Source organism: Adiantum capillus-veneris, chromosome 15 (assembly GCF_014529385.1).
Source record: "Adiantum capillus-veneris isolate H3 chromosome 15, ASM1452938v2, whole genome shotgun sequence".
Taxonomy (NCBI): domain Eukaryota; kingdom Viridiplantae; phylum Streptophyta; class Polypodiopsida; order Polypodiales; family Pteridaceae; genus Adiantum; species Adiantum capillus-veneris.
Genome location: NC_140945.1, coordinates 129,813,331 through 129,825,905, shown reverse-complemented (window position 1 = coordinate 129,825,905; position 12,575 = coordinate 129,813,331). Strand labels below are relative to the sequence as shown.

Below are 12,575 nucleotides of genomic sequence, written 5' to 3'. Positions count from 1 at the left end.
CTATGTGTAGGAAAGGGGGCAAGTAGCCCCCCACTTACTACCAGAGCGAGAGAACCTCAGTACAACAGATCAGATACCCCCCTAGCCATATAAAAATAGGTGCCCAAGGGGAGGTAGGACAAATAGCTGGTAAAAATCCCCACGACCCAACATAAAAAGGAAATATATGAGGGCGGCTAGACAATGATGCAACCTAGATGCATATGCGAAGGGTGGCCAGCCTGGAGGCACACTAACCGTGCATGCATGCCCTAGACCTGTGAAGCAGCAAAGTGGTGTAAATCTAACAATTCTTAGAGTGGAGCTCGCCACACTTTCCATGTTATGGTTCTATTTCTTACAATATGTTTCATCTAGATATTGAGGAGCTTACTGCAGGACACGCTTTCATACAAAGCTCGACGCATCCAGACAGCTGGTAGAGGAAGGTGAGTAGATCATGGTGTGCATGGATGACACAGTGGTTTAGCATACATCAGGATATAGAGCAGCTACCACCATTTCAGCCCGACCTAGACTTTCCCTTTATATGCTTCTCACATAGTGAGAGGAACAAGGCCCTCAGGTAGGACCCATGGTAGTTATACATCCGAGAGACATTATACCTAGGCAGCTTCCTCCATCTAGGATATTTTATTACAATGATCATTTTATGACTATTCTAGAGGATGGCTTCATCCAACGACTAGGATATATGGATACATATATGCCACATTTTGCTAGATTGGCGATTGAATAGCCTAGGGTTTCATCTTATAGACTAGAGATTCAGGTTGGGCGAGCAACTCAAATTGACAGAGACCAAAGGACCTATAGGGTATGTAGAGGTGGGGTGGAGAATGAAGAGTACTTTGTATGCAGATGCCTAGCATATTAGAGCATACTGGACTGACATACACATTCCAGTGTTCCATACTCATATACTATTGGAGACGAGAAACCAGAGACAACTGGGTCGCTTCTTTCCAGAGATTCAAAGACATAGGGAGACTCTCCTTAATCATCCACACCCCTTAGTGGAGGGCGATACTCATAGCTCACAGACTTCTTTTAGACATATGCTCGTGTATCACCCAATGACTTTCAGAGAGTGGTCACAATACAACAGGCAAAGATTGCTCGAAGTGTACGACTGTAATTGTAGAGGGTACCACGTGCCAACTGAAAAGAATGATTGGAACAGACTTTAGCACTCTAACACGACTGAAAGAGAGAATCACACGGTAGGCAGAGTTTCACTCCCACGTGCAATGGCCCCAAAACTCCGGCGTCCATGTTGATTTTCTTTTATATTGATCTTCACAGAGTACAACGGCTGGAGGAGCACACTGTGCAACCTACTACCAAGCTAATTTGCAAAAGTGACCCTCAAGGCTCGTATTTAAAGGCCTGTCACGTGCACATCTAATGTTACAGGCTTGGACACTCCAATCGTGAAATCAATAGCAATACACGAACAAAAACTTAAGAATCACTTATCATAGTTAGAGAGACGACACGGTTGGACGTAATTCTGTGCCTAGAGGTATTGGCCCCAAAGTTTGGCACCCATCGATATTTATTTTTATATTGATAGTTGAGCAAAGTACAAATACGGGTCCTCTCTGCTCAGTGCTCCCAGGCAAATCTGAGAGGCACTTACAATTTTTATAGGCTTTGGGCCTTTTGAAAGCGGGACATAAAAAGCTTCAAGTCTCAAAAGCATCTGGTCAAAAAGCTAGCGCTCCAAAAGCTACCAACGCAAATCACGCAAATGCGTACACAATGCCACATCAACAGCCATCGCGTTATGCTGACGTCCGTACAGCCTGTCACAAGACGGGCACCATGTGCCAATAAAAAAGAATAGATTGAATAGACTTTTAGCACTTCAATAACAACTGAATTGTGAGAGAGAGAGAGAGAGAGAGACGACACGCGACACGGAGTGGCGGAATTCCACCCCAGAGAGTATTGGCCCCAAACCTTGGCGCCCCTTTCCGTATTTCTTTATATTGCATCAACACAGTACAAGCCGATACTCTAGACTCTGCACCTTCGCCAGGAAGCATGCTAGAGAATGAGCCCTAACCTCATATTTAAAGGCCCTTGGCCTAAAAGGCAATTACAGTGAAAAAGCCTTCAAAACTCAAAAGCTTCTGGTCCAAAAGCAAAGCCAAAAGCTGCCAGCGTAAATCATGGAAATCCGTACAGGCTGCCACGTCATCAGCCAGCGCAAAACACGGAAATCTGCTCTTAGGGTTAGGGTTAGGGTTTTTGCAGTTTTAGGGTTTCTGGCAGCAGAATTAGGGTTTGCAGGTTTTAGGGTTAGGGTTTCCAGAATTAGGGTTTCAGCAGTTAGGGTTTCTGGCAGAAATTAGGGTTAGGGTTTTTGCTCTCGGGCAACCACGTCATCACTTTGTGACACTTCTTCTGTTACTTGTTCTTCTTAGGGTTTAGGCCCCTCAGTCGGTAGCTCCGTTCTTCAGTAGGTTGACACGTCAGCAGTTTGTTACAGAGCCTAGCAGTTTGTTACAGAGCCTGCCACGTCAGTACCTTTTATGCAATTTGATCTTCTGGCATATTTTAACTGCCTTGTGTCCCTTGGGCCATGTCGGAAAGGAACCCATATGTTGGAACAACTTATAAAATCATTTATATATGCCAGGGATTGTCTGGGTGGTCATGCCACGTCATCACTTTGTGACATACCCCCCTCTTGAAAGAATTGTAATTGCCCTCGATTACGCTTGCAAGATCAAACATAAGCCATAAACCAATTCAATAGACATTGACTCTATATACCAGACGACACAAATCTAGCACTTGCACAAAGACGACAATCATGACATTTACATCACATTCAAATCAAATCACATAAAGTCCATGGAGATCTAGGACCATGATCTCTCAGCAACGTGTTTAGCAATCGCATCTAGATCCACACCAGATCTCATTGTTGTCGGATTGGCTAATTCTTATTGCTATCATGTCCATCTCATATGAATCTCAAGACCAAAATGTTGCAGTCATTTCGTCTTTCAAACATGCACTCAGACACGACTCACATGAGAGAGCAAATGTAAATGAGAATTATTTCGGGATTTCCCATGTCGAAGTACTTCTTTCATGAAGTCATACAGCAGAATATTGTCAACTTGTGAGTATCCTTGAAATCCAAAACGAAATTAGTGACTTTATTCCATTTGGAAACCTGTGACAAAGGACTGGAGTGACTCCCCTCTTGTGTAGTCCCGTCTGCACCAGATTCAACCTTGCTGATCTGTGGGATCTCTTGGAATAGTCGAAGCTAGATCGAAAGCCTCAAGGTAAAGTTCCAGTATCTGAGGAGTATCTGCTAGGTCCTCATTCTCCATCCACATTGCATCCAATGGCGGATAGTTCTTGAATTTCGATGTATCACTTTACCTTTCACTTTCCTTTCCTTGTGAGCTAGTATCTGGTCGGGAATGAGTATCTCCTCGCTCTCTTCTACTTCAGGTCGCTTCTTAGGCTCCCTGTCGACTAACACCTCACCCTTAAAAGGTTTCAAGAGACTCACATGAAAAGCATTGTGAATCTTCCAAGCATCTGGCATTTTCAGTTTGAAGAATACATCATTTATCTTCTCTTGAATCTGGAAAGGGCCATAATATCATATATCAAAAGCCTTTCCTTTCCCTTTCTTTTCCTCAAGCGTGCCTTCTCAAATGTAAGAGCACCCAATCATCTTCCTTCAACTGCAAGTTGCATCGATGTTTATGAGCTGCCTTCTTATCCTATGCTTGAGGCTTCTCAAGAGCCTCACGAACCTTGGCAAAAGCAGTGTCCAAATCTCTCATGTACTGATCCGCTTCAAAAATCTTATCTTTGGTGCTTAGAAATGGAGGAACCTTTTTAGACCCTCGATTACTTTAAATGGTGCCTTCCCTGTCGATGAATGAACAATGTTTTTGTAGGCAAATTCCACCAAGGGCAAGTACTTTTCCCATCGAGTCTTTTGATCTGAAATGTAAGACTTCAATAAATCCAAAACCATTGAATTGGCTATCTCAGACTGCCCATCTGTTTGTGGGTGGAAAGAGGACGAGAACTGCAACCGTGTGCCAATGTTCTCCCAGATTGCCCTCCAAAACAAACTAGTGAATCGAGGATCTTTGTTCAAGACTATGGACGCATGCATGCCATGTAGCTGAAAAATCTGTGAAATAAACAATTTCGCCAAACGATAGGCTTGACCGTTTTATTTACCGGAATGAAATGGGCGTGTTTACTGAATCTGTCGATGACTGCCCTAATGCCATCATGCCCACTTTGAGTCTTGGGAAGATCAAAAATAAAATCCATGGCAATGCTTTCCCAAGCGAGCACGAGAATGAGATGGGGTCCTTAGAACAGTGATTCTAAGGAATGGATTAAAAACCAGTAAAATTAAGTCTGATTATTTGTGTCCTCGCCAAATGGCTGGACAAGTGTGAACAGGTGATGCATTAGCAGTGCCAATATGGCGTTGTGCCAGGGCTATCTTATGTTTTTAAAAGTAGCATTCATGTGTTCAGTTGTGAGTGAATTGCACATTTTATTAATGACATAGCAACTTTTTAAAGTGAAAAGCTGAATGGTTTTTAAGTTTTAAAGTAAGTGCGCCACTTGGCACACTTACCCATGCAAGAACTCTCTCTCTCTCTCTCTCTCTCTCTCTCTCTCTCTCTCTCTCTCGCTTCTAGCTCCCCTCTTCCTGTTGGCTACATAAGAGCAGCACTTCTCTCACTTGAGAGAGCACCTCTGTCACTTGAGAGGTTAGCAATGCACCTACCCCCCTCCCCCCCGAATGTGAGTGTGCTCTATGCGATGGAGGTCTCCATTAGAGCTTGAGAGCAGCCCCTTGTGACTTATGTGGTAGCTTTGAGCCCCCATAGTCAAGAACAAGAGCTCTCACAACCATAGCCACTTTCTCTAGAAGTTTTGTTGCGAAAAGTTGCAGCATACACTCTCTTTCTCGAGTGTAGTGGCTGTAAATTCTCTGTTTTCAGCCCCTAAACACCGCTATTAGCGTGAATTTCAGTAGAGCATTCATAGAATCTCATCCTTCTCTACCCACCCTACGTATACGCAAAGTTTGGTGCAATTCCATCGCGAAAAAGGCCTCCGTTTCGGCATTGGAACAGGTAATAATTTCAGGTTAGGTGTTGAAACTACAACAAGCATATATGTGTGCATTTTGTGTGTTTCTTCCTTGTATTATTGCAAGAAAGACTAGGTATGAAGGTGACCAATTAACAGAAGACTGACTCTCTTCTTAGAGAGCTTCCAAGGAGGTTTGTGGAAGATAGACTCTCATTTTAGAGAGCTTCCAAAATCTCACAGAAGAGGGGAAAAATCTTCTTAGCAGTTAGAGAGTAGTTCTCTGACTCTCTCAGTGTCACGTGCACATCTAACCCTATGTGCATGTGGACAAGCTACTTGATGACAAGGGTTCAGTTAGTCTAGCTTAGAAAGTGTTCTCCTATATGCATGTGGACAAGCTACTTCATGACAAGGGTTCAGTTAGCCTAGCTTAGAAAGTGTTCTGGCACTTTTGTGAGTCTGTTCGCAGACCGTGCATGCCCAGGCACTTAGAATAGATGCATATCCTCTGGTTGCACACAGCATGATCATCAACATTACCATCAGATTCCATCGGGAGCATTTTATAGTGCAAAAAACCTATTTTTCCTATTTTAGCCATTTTTCACTTATTATTTTGAAGTGACTTTTGTTGGGAATTGGGTAGGACAAAATAGCAGAGCTTGTATAGAAGAAAACCTAGAGCTAGTGCATTCTGGCAGAAGAGGACGGAGAGCACACACATTAATTGCAGCAGGCCCTCCAGAGACCTTCTCAAGCAAGAACCTCCATAGCCACATACATCAGCGTTTTCATCCTTAGCAAGCTAGCGTTTTCAGCCCTGGACTATCAGCGTTTTCAGCAAGCAAACCAGCGATTCAAAGCCAACAGTTCAGCGTTTTTCAAAGCCAGAAAATCAGCGTTTTGTCTAGCAGCAGATCAGCGTTTTTGCACCAGCAGAGTTAGCATTTTTGCAGCAGCAGACTTCAGCGTTTTCAGCAGCAAAATCAGCAGTAGATCCAAGGATTTTTAGCAGAGAAATAACAGCCCGAAAATAGCAAATTCAGCCAGCCGTCATCTTCGCCGCTCTCGTGGTCGCCGTCTTCTCCAACCTAGATCCAAAGTGCATCATAGCTTCACGAACTTGCATCAGCATCTTGTACGAGATTTGTGCAATCAATAGCATAGACCTCTCTCGCCATCGAGAGGGGGACCCTTGGAGGAGGGTTTGACAATTTGTCTGGTGTCGTATTCTTATCTCTCTCTCTCTCTCTCTCTCTCTCTCTCTCTCTCTCTCTCTCTCTCAGCACCTTCATTCACAATGTTTATCCACTTTGTTTGTGATCATTTGCATTCTCTCATTAAAAGAACGGAAGGCTCTCCCTGCCGTAAGTAAAAGGAACCTTGAGCAGAGTTCGGAGCACTCATCTTGAGCAAAGTTCAATATTCACTTCCGCTGCACCTTACATTGGTATCAGAGCTTTGGCAGTGTTGTGTATCACGCAAGGAAAGAAACACAAGAATTTTTTTTGCTTGTTGCGGTCGCACGTAACCCAAGACCTCTTGGGCGTGTCGATTCCTAATCGTGTTTTTGAAGAGTGACAAGAAACCCAAGAAAGAAGAGCTTGTCCAGCCTCCCCTTGTTTCTCTTTTCACTCATTGAGAGCGGACCGTGCACTTACCGGCCGGCCAATCGACGTGAGGTGAGAAAAAGCAACCTTGGTGTGAGCGCAAGGCCGCCAACAAGGGGTGCGTCTGCGGGAAAGAGAGGAGCTCGGGTGAAGAGAAGATCCTTCTCTAACACAGATTGCAAGCGAAAGAAGAACCTCAAGAACCTCAAGAACTCAAGAACCCAAGACCTCAAGACCCACAAGAATCCAAGTTCCTCGTGAACTTAAGAACCCAAGACTTCAATGTATGGTCATTACCTGAAGCGGAATGGATACTTTGCATGGAGGTGATGAGCATAGTAGTGGCGAAGAAGAATTTTCCCCACCAGAGGTTTTTCTGACCCTCCCCCTTCCCCATCTACGCCAAGGATTGCACCAAATCCTATGAAGGCATTGGTTAAGTCGATGATGGACATGATGGCACGCCAAGAAGCGCAACGCGTTACCTTGGAGCGTGAGCGCCAAGAAAGACAGACATTCTCAGAGGAACGAATGGTTCGCGAGCGTGAACAAGCGCTCTTGGCGATCAAGGAATGAAAAGAAAGAAAAGCAGAAAGAAAGGAAGCTTTGGAGCGTGAGCGGGTTCAAGCGCGCTTGGTGGTCGAAGCAAGACAAGCAGCTGTTGAGCGTGAGCAAGTGTGCTTGGCGGCCGATGAAAGACAAGCAGCTATTGAGCGTGAGCATGAGCAAGCGCGCTTGGCGGCCGAAGAAAGACGAGCGGCTTGGAGGCTGAGCGTGAGGTGCAGAGAGACCAACGCATGGAAGAGTTGGTCTGACAGGTTCTCACCTCGAAACCTGAGCCGGCCAAAGATGTTGGTGGTTCATCAAGTGGCGCAAGCCGAGATTCGGACTCCAACAACCCCGTCACCGAGAAGTTGACTTTCAGAAGTATGATGGTAAGATGGATGCTAGTGTTATTCATTCTTGGTTGCATCAATTTAATGCTTATTTTGAGACAACTAAGAAGACAAGCAATAGCAAGGTTTTGACGGCAGCCATGTACCTTGCCGGTGATGCCAATAGTTGATACAACGCATGGCAAGAGGCCCTAGAGGAAGCCGACGAAGATGCGTCCCTTTCCTTCAATTGGGCTGACTTCCAAGACAAGCTCAAGGCGCGGTTTATGCCACCACAGTACCTTGCACAGTTGAAAGAGGATTGGTGCAACCTCAAGTAGAATGGTATGCCAGTCATGTCTTTTTCTAATCGTGTTTTGCAGCTCGGCACCCAATTACGCAAATCGGATGATGAGCGCAAAGAGGCTTTCCTTTTTGGGTTGGACGAATATATTAAGTTTGATGTAGAAGTCTTCGACCCCGCGGATCTCAAGAAGGCGGTAGCAATTGCTTTCTCCCAAGAGATGAAGCACAACAAGGGCAAGCCTAAGGAAAACAAGACCCTCTCAGATTCCTCAGAACGGTAAGAACGGTAACTGTTCTAGCCCATCTTCCTCTAATCCTTCGGAAAAGAACTCTCAAAATGAATCTAAGGGTAAAGCTAAAGCACCTGCAAAACCTAAGCTAACCCTGGATGAAAAAGTTGCACAAGGAATTATCGGAGGATACATAACGGCTGAAGAACAAGTGATTTATGCTAAGGAAGGTAGATGTTATCAATGTCACATCAAGGGTCACATTAAGGCTGCTTGTCCTAAGACAACCCCACTTAAAGAACCTAAGGCACCCACATCAAACACAAGCACTTTAATGAACCAAGCTGAACCTTCTCATGCCTCTGACACACACATTGATGAGTCTCTCATAAAGTGTTATGGTCATGTAAAGGGTCAGCGTTTTATTATATTGTTTGATCCAGACAGTATGCATGATGTGATTACTGCCTCTTGTTGAGAGAGCCCGCCTAGAGGTTAGTCAGAAATCTCCTCTCGAGTTGTCTGGCTTTGCTCCCGGTACGGACTCTCTCATCACGAAACAGTGCCTTGATGTGTTGTTTACCGTTCAACAAGCTGCTTTCCATAGGAAATTTCTCGTGTCTTCTCTTGCAAGATGTGATATGCTTTTGGGCATTAGATGGTTTCGTGAGCATAACCCTCTCATTGATTGGGAGGCCAATACTCTCACATCAAATGCCAAGAGTGACTCTCCCATGATTATTCATGATGAGGAGGGTCTGCATTCTTTGCCTCTCATTTCTCATGTGCAAGTAAAGCGTGAATTATGACGAGAAGCACAAGCGGCATTCATCTATGCTTCTCCAGTTAACTAGAGCATTCAAGCTCTAGACAGGTATTCAACTTTATTTACCAAGTTTAAGCATCTTCTTTTGCAGGATGATCTTCCACCCCGTCTCTCACTCGAGCGGCCGAAGGACCATCGCATCGAGCTTACGAAGGGTTTTTAGTAAGATCAATCTCAAGAGTGGATACCATCAAGTACGGGTATTCAAAGGCAACATCTTCAAAACCGCTTTTCGAACAGAGCGAGGGCAATGGGAGTATGTTGTTATGCCTTTTGGATTGACAGGTGCCGTGGGTACGTTTAATCGTCTTATGGTAGGCCGTTTTGGCGATATGGTTGGTGTATCTGTGTTCATCTTTCTTGATGATATTCTCATTTTTTATGCATCGTGGGAACAACATGAAAGGATGTCGAAAGGGTACTAACCCGTTTGGATGAATGTCAGTTGTACATTGCAGCTAAGAAATCTGAGTTTTTTCTCACTGAAGTTACTTATCTGGGTTATATCATTTCTGCAGAAGGTGTCAAGCTAGACCCCACAAAGGTGGAAAAGGTACGTAATTGGGATTTGCCCAAGACTGCATATAACGTGCGTTCTTTTCTTGGTTTATGTCAAGCATATAGTTCACACATAGAGAATTTTACACGCATTGACGTACCTGTGACTGATGTTTTGAAAGGGGTAAAGACTCGCCGTTAGCGTGTGGATTTACCCGAGGCAGCCATTTAGGCTTTCACAGCCCTCAAGGTTGTGGTAATAGAAGCGCAGTGTCTCATCCTTGCCTCTTGGGATGACCCCTTTGAGGTATGGACGAATGTGAGCAATGTCGCCATAGGCGTTGTGCTTCAGCGCAAGGTCGTCCAGTAGCTTTCCTTAGCCGGAAGCTCAATAGTGCTGAAAAGAATTATTCAGTTTATGATAAATAATTTTTGTCTGTCATTCACTTTCTTAAGCATTGGAAGCATTTTCTTTATGGTAGAGAGTTCACAGTTCGCACAGATCACCAAGTCCTCAAGTGGCTCCAATCTATGCTTAGTGCACATTAGTGATCGCAAAGCATGGTGATCACAATTTTTTGAGCAATTTGGAGGTTTGATTGAGTATGTGCTTGGAAAAGCTAACCTTGTTGTTGCAGATGTGTTGAGTTGCAAAGGACAGATTTTGGCTCTTGAGTCAAGATCCACAGTTTCTATTCAGGATGTGTCGTTCGACAGCATGAAGAACCAGTATGCGGATTCCGAGTTTGGTAAGAAATGGTTGCAGGCTCTTGCTTCCCAAGGGCCAAGCAACTATCTCATTCGTGATGGTTTGTTGTATTTTCGTCAATGTCTTTGTGTGTTGCCCTCTCTCAGGTCAATCATATTGCATGATGCACATGACTCTCTCACGGGTGGGCACAAGGGAATGAACACCACTTTGGAAAAAATAGAAAGATTCTTTTATTTGCCTAAAATGCGAAAAGATGTGTTTTGTTATGTCACACAGTGCTCTATATGTCAAAAGGTGAAAGCTCCTTGGGGTAAGCAGCAAGGCCTCTTGCTTCCGCTGCCTATTCCCGAAGGACCTTTTCAAGATATTTCCATGGATTTTGTAACTAACCTTCCACCTAGTTTACATTCAAGGAACACTCAATGTTTGACAATTGTTGATCGTTTCAACAAGTTTTACATATTGATTCCTTGTAAGGCCACAGTCACTGCACAAGATGTGACACAGTTGTTCATAAAGCATTGGTACCCCCCCTGTGGTTTGTCAAAATCGATTGTTTAAGATAGAGGTGTTAAGTTCACGTCCAATTTTTTGGCGCGCACTCTTTGAAAATTTTGGCACTAAGTTGAATTTTTTATCGGCTTTTCATCCATAGTCAGATGGTCAGACAGAGATTTACAGTCAGTTGGCTTTTGATATTTTAAAGTCATATGTGCATGATCAACAGTCTCATTGGGAGCTCTATCTCCCATTTGTTCAGGCTAATTTGAATGACTCTTTTTCCTCTGCCATTGGTCGAACTCCGTATGAGGCAGCTTTTAGCTGTCCGTTCTAGTCATTTTGACTCGCTCGGTCAGTCAAATGCCTGATGCCAATGCTGAAAGTCAGTCATTGGATGAGATTTTTGAGAGTGTGAAGCTTCGGCTAAGCAAGTCTCAGGAAGGCTAATAAGCATCATTAGGATGTTTCGATCAAGGAAGGGAATTGGGTGTATTTAAGAATCATGAAGCAATGTCTTAAGCAAGTTGGAAAGAAGTGTCCAAAGCTGTCTTTTCGAATGTGTGGTTCATTTCTTGTCAATTAAAAGATAAATGAGGTTTCAATGAAATTGCAATTGCCTAACTCATGGTCAAGGCACAACGTTCTCCATGTTTCTTGGTTTCCAACATTGAGAAAAAGAGTAAGATGATCAAGGAGTTAAAGGATGGGGGTCAAGCAGTTAAGTTTGACCTGTATTCAAGCTTCAAGGATACCCATTGAGCCGTTGCATTTATACAGCAGTTTGACATCGCTTTCTCGGGAGATCATTTTTCGGAAGCCTTCGAGTTATGAAAGGCGGCGTTTTTTGAAAGAGAACGCACAGACATGGTGGTCTACCTTGCTCTTGCAGAGAGAAGCACCTAAGAAGTGGATCCAAATTAAAGAAAATTTTTACTTCGTCATGGCTAATAGAAGAATATGAAGAGGATGTCCTCACGGCTTGGATATCTGAGGATGACGAAGGAATACACTTTGGTTGCTTATTCCCAAAGATTTTGGGATACCTTTTTGCCAGTGCCTTCTTTTCGGAGGATCACCTTCAAGGAGCAGGTTGAGCTGTTTTGTTGCGGACTCCCAAAAGAGATTCGATCGTATTCCCTGAAGCAAAAGTCAGAATCCATTCAGAGGCTTATGGGGCATACCAAGGAAGGTTTTGGTATGCATGCCAGCTCTTTGACCTATCCTACAGACAAGCCACTATCCGCCTCAACGGGGCAAAAGTATTCCCACAAAAGAAGGGCAAGAATAAGAAGAAATCCACAAGGCCAAATTGACAAAAGAGCAACTTGCTGAGTACTTCAAACAGGGAAAGTTTTATGGTTATGGTGAATTAGGGCATGTCTTCGCAAAGTGTCCATAGAAAGAACCAGGGGAACAATTGATAGGGACATAGCAACAACCAACAGGTATCAGGGCACAAGAAATAACCAAGGGCATGTCTTCACGAAGTGCCAATAGAAAGAACTAGGGGAACAATTGATAGTTCATCAGAGAGTTCTGGTGGTGGACAGGGGGACAAAGCATGAACCAACAGGTTCTAGGGCATATGCAGGTTCAAGCGGAGAATTCTTCAGTGCATTCACATTCCCAGGTTCTAGGGTAAGCTAGGTCCACCGATCATTTGGTCTAAGAGCAGGCTTTTCTGACTCTCGATGCAAAGTGGATGGGGGAGGAGAATTCGCAGATTCTCTTCAATTTGAGCTGTACCTTTGGGCTTTTGGGTTTTTAGTAGTGTCTATTCCTTAAGTGATCGGCAAACCAACGGCTCGAATTTGGTGCGATGCGTGCTGCACAAGAGGGGAGCCACTCCATTCGTTTGTCACAGATTACCTAGATTGAATAAAGTGACTAAAGTATAGGGATATTGATGGT

General features: G+C 44.1%; 1 protein-coding gene across 2 annotated transcripts in view; it reads left to right on the top strand.

Annotated features, from left to right (window-relative positions):
- The window catches only part of BRCC36A (Mov34/MPN/PAD-1 family protein), a 72,684-nt gene that overhangs the window by 57,195 nt on the left and 2,914 nt on the right, over positions 1-12,575 (top strand). The gene's annotated exons all lie outside the window — the stretch shown is intronic.